This window comes from Stegastes partitus, unplaced genomic scaffold (assembly GCF_000690725.1).
Source record: "Stegastes partitus isolate 25-593 unplaced genomic scaffold, Stegastes_partitus-1.0.2 Scaffold685, whole genome shotgun sequence".
In the NCBI taxonomy this organism is placed as follows: domain Eukaryota; kingdom Metazoa; phylum Chordata; class Actinopteri; family Pomacentridae; genus Stegastes; species Stegastes partitus.
The window spans coordinates 122,972-130,843 of record NW_007578416.1 but is presented as its reverse complement, the minus strand read 5'-3'; the positions used below and the strand labels follow the sequence as shown (position 1 = coordinate 130,843).

General features: G+C 41.7%; 1 protein-coding gene across 1 annotated transcript in view; it reads left to right on the top strand.

The window, feature by feature from the left end:
• The window catches only part of necab2 (N-terminal EF-hand calcium binding protein 2), a 198,025-nt gene that overhangs the window by 73,606 nt on the left and 116,547 nt on the right, over positions 1-7,872 (top strand). The gene's annotated exons all lie outside the window — the stretch shown is intronic.

The window sequence follows — 7,872 nt, the reverse complement described above, 5'->3', positions numbered from 1 at the left end:
GATGGATGGATGGACTAGAATGGACATTGGTTTGGTTATGTGAGACCACAGTTTGACTATTGTTGGGGTTTTTTCATGAATAGAACTCCTTGCCATCGTTGACCTTCATTTTACATCAGTTACACCTCAGTGTGGCAAGAAAGGCTTTAAAAAAAAACATTATTTTCATACTCAAATGGCGTTTGCATCAGAATCTTGTGCTTGGAAATGGTTTTTTTATTTTTTTATTGAGCCAGATTTGATCAAGTGTTACACATAAGATAGACTGGGAGCAACACCCGTTTGATTTTTTTCTTGGAAAACGTCTCCTCTCCATAGAACCCAGTCCAGAGGCTATTACGGGAAGGTCTCATTTTTAGGTCGCATTACGATCCATTCACACATTGGCATTAAAAAAAAAGCAATCAACACATATAAATTGCTTCACATTCTTACCTTTAAAGCCAGTTCCATCAGCCAGGTTCTATGCAGCATAAAAACCGGCACAGTGGCTCATTGTGTGGCTGCAGATAAAGGGGAAAAGCTCACAGCAGACCTTAAAGGAAGGCGATTTAACCATTATTGTGTTAATTATTGGCTCGTAGCACAACCTTATGGTACATCGCTGTGGAGATGTGCAGTTGCTGAATGCGGAACCTGAAATCACAGCACAACGGCGGACATAAAACAGGCAGAACATCTTTTTGTTTGACTCTATTAAACTGACGGTGTGTGCTTTTTCCACATGAGTGGAAGCGGCGTGTCCACATATGACCCTCCGAACGTACGGCGTAATGTACATCGAGTGAGCCCCCATAGATCAGGTGTAATGACGTGTGCATGTGTGTGTCGTGGAGTGCAGCAAAAATAATGGTATGTCAAGTTTCCCTCTCGAACGGAGCCACTGACTGCTCGGCCCACTGCTTCAGATTGTGTTTGTGAGTGCGTGTGTGTGTGATTTTGTGTGTGTGGCAGCTGGAGAACAGTAATGTGTTATCCCAGTTTTCCCCGTGTGCTATATATAGAAGCTGGTCCTCAGCCATACTCTGATACCCATGTTCATGCATTCTGCTCATGTGTGTGTGTGGACTGTGTCTGTATCTCTATCCACCAGCTCCGGCTTTATCTTCCTTTCAGCTGCAGGCCATTTCAGCAACACACACACACACAACCTGCGACTACTTTCTCTGTAATGAGCAGCCATTGTTTAATCAATCAGTCGAGTGTCTCTCTTGTTCTGCAGCTGTATCGCTCGTGCTCCCTCTTCTTCTTCTTCTTCTTCTTCTTCTCGCCCTCATTCATACTGTCCTCTCCCCCTGTAGCACACAAACGCTCTGTCTGATATCATTATAACGTCTTCTGCAGGGAGTGGACGGTGCTGCGCTGCTCGGCTCCAACAGTCCGATTGCCAAACCGGAGCTGCTGATGAGACAAATGTTGACAGACATTTCTCGCGAGTGTGTGTTTTAACGCAGACTTTGCTGCAGAGAAGAACGAAGATTGGAGCTGCTTTGTTTAAATGCAGCTCGGAGGCTGCAGGTGTCACTCATTTTTAAAATGCATTCTGTAGAAAACCCCTTTGATTCTTCTTCTGCCTCTTATGTTCACTCTGCTTCTTTTTTCCTGAATGTGCTTTTTTTTTTTTGTTAAATTGCCTGTCTACTGTCACTTTCTACACCTTTTAAACTGAAGCAAAGTGCCCCAAAAGAAGCTTTAAGTTGTTAAAGTTTATTCTAAAGCTGTGTGCCGTGGGAGCTGTAAAGACAGATATTTAGGATGTAGCTCGTTGTGTTGCATCAATCTGAGACACTGCATTAGTAATATGCTAAATTTAATAGGTAGAGTCGCATATCTCTTAATTTAGTCTCAGTGAGCCATTGACCCAGTTTAAAGGTAGTCTGCAACTTTACAGAATGAATTAGTACTACAGGACGTGTTGGTGGTACTACTGGCCTGCTTTACTGATAAAATATTAAAAAAACAGTACAAATTGTGGCATTTGTCCATGTCCACCTCCAAATGGTGCAGATTAACCCTCTAAACCTCAAGGCGTTTCTGGGCTTTTTTTGCTCCGGTCACATTTTCCTCACTGTGGGGCTCATTCTTCACAGCAATATATAAAGTCCTGAACCTCTATGGAGACAGCAGAACTCATAAAGTCCAATATGACACAGTTATGATGCCATAAATCATCACAAAGAAATGTCTCCATGATTGTTTTATTTCACAAAACTTTTAAAATATATGAATCAACATATATACAACATTTCCCCGAGTGCCCCCGTGTGTTACCAAAACTGGAGAAAGATGGTGGCTCTACGTATTATAGAGATTTTACCACAGAATTTTTCATTTACGTCTCTGCTCTGCGCCATGTAAACACACCCTGCAACTTAAATTTGAATTTTTGTCACATGACTCTTTGTCACAGCTGAATCACTCATTTTTAATTTTTTTGTTCAGAGCAAACATTGGTTTTTGTTTTTAGCAAATTTTTAAATGGCACATTAAGAATAGGGTGATTTATTTTTAAATACAATGTCACGATTTCAAGCTTAGATTTGGTCAAGCTTCCTGACCAAGTAGTTCAAGAACGATCCAGAAAGGTCAGAATACGATTGGTTTGTGCTTTTTTTGAACTGTCTCTGGTTCTGATTAATGGTACAATTTTGATGATTTTATTTATTTATCATATTTTATCTATGGCTGCAAGGTGGGGCAGTTGGTTAGCACTGTAGCCTCGTAGTAGGAAGGTTGCCGGTTTGCCTCCCGGTGGGGGCACCAGGATCTTTCTGCGTGGAGTCTCCATGTTCTCCCCGTGTAGCGTGGGTTCTCTCCGGGTTCTCCGGCTTCCTTCCACACAGTCCAAAAACATGTTGAGGTTAATTGGTGATTCTAAATTGTCCGTAGGTGTGAATGTGAGTGTGCTTGGTTGTCTGTCTCTAAGTGTAGCCCTGTGATAGACTGGTGACCTGTCCAGGGTGTCCCCTGTCTTCACCCTGAGTCAGCTGGGATAGACTCCAGCCCCCCATGACCCTAGTGAGGATTAAGCGGTGTATAGATGATGGATGGATGGATGTTTTATCTATGGGGAACCTCTCAAACACTTAACTATTCCTACTCAAAGTTACCACAAACATGACATAACTTATCATGCAGTTTGCGCTTATTACACGCTTCCTTTGAATATTTTATGTTTTATCAGTTTTTTTTCCTCTTTTAAAAGCCAAAGATTCTCAGCTCGTGTCTGAGTGGCCTGTCTGAGTGCTGATGCAGGAATGAGAGCCTGTAAGTCACTGCACTGGTCAGAACAGCTGCTGAATTTCAGCCTGTACAACACGAGCACCAGTGACGTTCATTCGTTCATCTTTCCCCCTTGTCGTTTTTAGTCTCTATCACCACCTTCCATCTACTTCTCTCGCTGTCTTTCTCTTTCTTGCTATGAAAAAATATCCAGTATCCTTATTGTAGATGTCAAATTACAGTCAAAGTCACTATACCTTGAATTGGGAACCAGTTATCGGTCAAAAACGGGCGTTTCCAGGCAACATCCATGTAAAAACTGTAGAAAATCTCCAAATTGAGGCAGATGTGAGGAGGCGGAGTGGGTGGAGCTAAAAGACAGAGCGTGATATTAGTTTGAGCAGAAGGCTGCAGCCGGAGCCGTGGCCTTTTAGAGCCCGGCGAGAATTGATTGGCTCTCCATCCACCTTAACAAATATAGACACAGAGGAAGAATGAGTGCAAGAGGAAGGCTGGCTTTGTCCTCCGCAGTTACCCACCGTACTGTACAAAAACGCTTTTCTTCAGCACCGGGTTTGGCACCCAGGGGCGGCTTGCAGTGAAATAGGTCTCTGGATTATTCACCTTGCCAAGTCTTTGCAACATAGGACGGCGCAAATACAATTACAGACTGTAGGCTGGATGAAAACAGTCGCCAATTGCATGTCTGCGTCGTCCTGGAGGCCATTATTTTCCACACAAGGATATAAATCATCTGAGGGAAAGTTTACCTGCAGCTGTGAACGCTACAGCTGCACACAGCATTGGGAAGCAGAGGGTCACTGATCCGTCACTCCCACTCCTGCTCCCAGCCGGACGACCGGCCCGCTAGTAATTCATGCAAATGTGATATTTCCATTCACTTAATGCAGCTTTCATTATTTTTTGACTGTCAAGGTATCAATTACTGCCGTGCCGTCTTAAGAGGCTCATGAGTTTGCGCAAATGAGCCGATCATAAAGTAATTAGTGTTGGTTAATAAACCCGAATCACCTCTGACCCCACATCAGATCAGTCCAGGTATTAATTGTAATTATCCTGCTAACACACAACGGAAGCAGAGGCGTCACTCCAAAGACATAATTATCCTCATCTATGGTCAGATTTAAACTGCATAATGTGTTGTGTTACCTGTTGGTATTTGTTGCACACCCATTTTAGTGGCATATTATTGTTTCAGCAAAGCAAAATTGTGAGAAAAATCTACAAATATGTCTTTGTTTCGGGGACCAGATTGGTTTTAGTCCTCAAAACTGTGGAAAAATGGTGAGAAAACATGTATTATTTGGCATAAATAAGTTTGTTATTACATAAAATAGAGCAAAACCGGTTTGTTTTTATTGCATATAGTGACGTACTAATGTTTTAACAGAGTGAAATTGTGTAAAAAATCTACAAATATGTTCCTGTTTTAAGGCCAGTTTGGTTTTTTAATTCTCAAAACTGTGGAAAAACAGTGAGAATGTATGTATTATTTGGCATAAATAAGGATTACAGTTTGTTGTATAATAGACATATAACAATTTGACATTTAAAACATGTATTGAGGTCACAGCAGGAAATGCCCAGATGTAATCAATACCATTAATGATGACTGGTTAGGTGAGTCATTTTCAGGCTTCTGATCTTGAGGATGTGAGACACTTAATGGAACCCACTGTTTTTCCTGAAATGTCTGCAAACTTGTAATTGTTGTTTATTTATCATCACCTTTTTAGAAAACATTATCCGCCTCTTGCTGCAGATTTCAGGTTCCGTGTGTCGACATCGCGTCTTTCTGAAACACTGTTTGCTATAGAAATGTAGCTATTTATGTGAGTACGGTGTTTATTACGCCGCACGGTGTCTAATCTATATTTCCCCTCAGCTCACCCTTTTAATCCTTGCCGTTATTCATGAACCAAGAGTAGCAGCTGGACTTGGAAACACAGTCAATGACAAGAAGATGTAGTGTGATATTGAGAGAGCAGGGCGGCCAACACTTCATCACGTTGTTACAACAGATACAAATACAAAAACTTAATCACAGTAACATGTGCAAATAAAATGCATGTGTGTATATATCACTACACGTCCAGAGGACCTTCAGTCTCAGTGTATTTGATTCCTCTTGCCCTCCATCCCAACCAGGTTTTGACAAATGTAATTTACTGTCAATTTAATGAAGTATATCAACACATGTGTGCTGTTTGTAATGCCTTAAACTAATCCTGGATAATGTGCAGTTTAGTCCAGAAAATTAACCAAATCTAAGCTTACAATTGTGATATTTCATTAAAATGACTTTATTTTACATGTCACATTTAAAATTTTGCCAGAAAATAAAATAAAGTAAAAATGCTGCACTCTTCAGCACAACTAGGAAGCCATTAGTGACTGAAATGCAACCAACACGCACATGATAAAAATTCAAGAACCTTACAGCTAAACTGGGCTGAACTGCAGGATGTGTTCACGCATGACAAAGAGGAGACAAATATGGAAACAGAAGGATGTAAGTTTAAAAAAAAATATCTATAGAATGCAGAAGGTTCCAGGGTTGGTGACACCTGTGGGCACTTTGGAAAGTGTTTTGTTGATGTCAAGTTTTTCAGCATTTTTGTAAAATAAATACCCAACTGTTGAATTGTTTACAGCACTTTAGCTGTGTCATGGTACACATTAGACATATTTTGAATTCTTTCTACTTCCAGCCCTGATTGTACACTTTCCATCGAGGCGCTGGACTTTGCATTGCAGTGAAAAATTAAAACTTATGACAGGAGCACAGAAGAGCCTGACACTGTCCGGGCTTCACAGCATTTATTGGGCTGCAACTCATTAAAACGTGGTGCAGAAGAAAAGATCACGAGTTCAGACTTGTAATTTAAGACAAATGCAAAAAAATAAAAAATAAAAAAATATTCCAAAACTTTTGTAAAATTTTAATGAAGCTTTTTAGAAATCTCTCTTGACTTTTTCTTAAACTTTCAACCTGAAACTTTTAAGTGTCAGTTCCTAACTTTGCCCAGAACATCCCGCTGCAGCTCCTGCTAGGACGGCATCACCTCGACTGTCTCCTCAGGTTGCTATGGTGACAGTTGCCACGGATACAGGTTTAGTTGATGTCAGCTGGCTCAGCTAAGTCTTCCAGATTTTCGACTTCACTCGGCATCACATGCTGGTCAGTCTGTAAGCTTTATTTGGTTTCGTCATTTACTTTAGTTTCCAATTTATCAAAGACGGACTTCCATCAAAAAAAGGGAAAAGAAAAGTTTAAACTTTGGGACAGGAAAGGCTGACGTAGAGTTTGGCCGTGAAGGATTTCGAGAAAACCCGTCTGCTGCTTTACAACTCATGCTCATATTCCCCCGATGAACGATTCAGAACAAATATATAATCCGCAGGGATGGAGCAAATGTGTAGAAATGCCTCAAATGTAGTGTTCTTTCAACTATTTATCTTGTTTCCTGTTTTTTTTTTTGTTTGTTTGTTTGAGCTTTTATGGCACTATCAGAGTCAGAAGTGGTTCCAGGAAACAATTTTAATTGGCTCTCCAGCAGGTGGAGATAAGCAACGTCTCCTCCCATGAGGTGTGTGATGAGTTTAGAAAAAAAAAAAGAAAAGTGGGAGAATTCATTAAATCTCCTGTCCTGTCTGTCCCGTATAAACGCTGTGTTTAATGAGCCGCTCTCATTAGCACTTTATTTTCTCAGGCTTTCCTGCCACGCTCACGGACAACTCAGCACACACACAGCTTCTACAAATCTTGTTAAGCCTGTCTGTGTTTCTTTTTTTTGTTGTGTTTTTTTTTCTTCCTTCAAATCTGTTCAGGAAATTGTTTCGCGCCGCTGAGTGACCCTCCACCACCAGCTTTTTTAGCTGCTTCCCCATCCGACTCCTCCTCCTCCCCATCTCCTCGTCCGCCTCGCCTCTCTCCCATTCTCTCATCTTCTTCTCTTTCATCTGCGCTCTATTGTCTTCCTCACCCACCTCCCCCCCCCACTCCGCCGCTGCCACCTCACGCTCTTCATCCCTCTTCCTTTTACTTCAGGAAGATTAAGGTGAAGCGGATCACACTGGAGAGGGGAGGCGCTTTGGTCTGCGCACAATAACGTGGAGGAGAGCGAGAAGGGCTGGGGGATTGATGGAGGAGAAGAGTGGGAGAAAAGTGGAGGGGGGGGCAGATGGGTGAGGAAATGAAGATGGGTGAAATAATGAAGTGTGTAAAATCAAAAAAAAAAGAAAAAGAAAATCTGATTCCTGGTGGGGCGGTTTGCACAGCGTTCATCACTTATTCATCAGGATATAATGGGGGTTGCAGATGAAGATGTACGTATGCAGCGCGGCATGCTGGGAACGCTGCACCGGAGAAGGGTTGCAACGCTGAAGCCGAGCCTGCAGGTCCTGAACTTTCTTTGTGAGAGCAAGTTTGATTTTACTTCCCACGACTGACAAAACGCAGCCAAAAGGGAATCAAGCAAGTCAGAAATACAACTGAATACATGAATACATAATGCTGTTATGATAAGAAAGATAACGGTTTCTACATTTCCTTAAGTAGCCAATTAGTCGGTGCATTAAGAGTAAAAACACCCTCCGTTCCTGCTCCGGACAAACACCACATGGTTA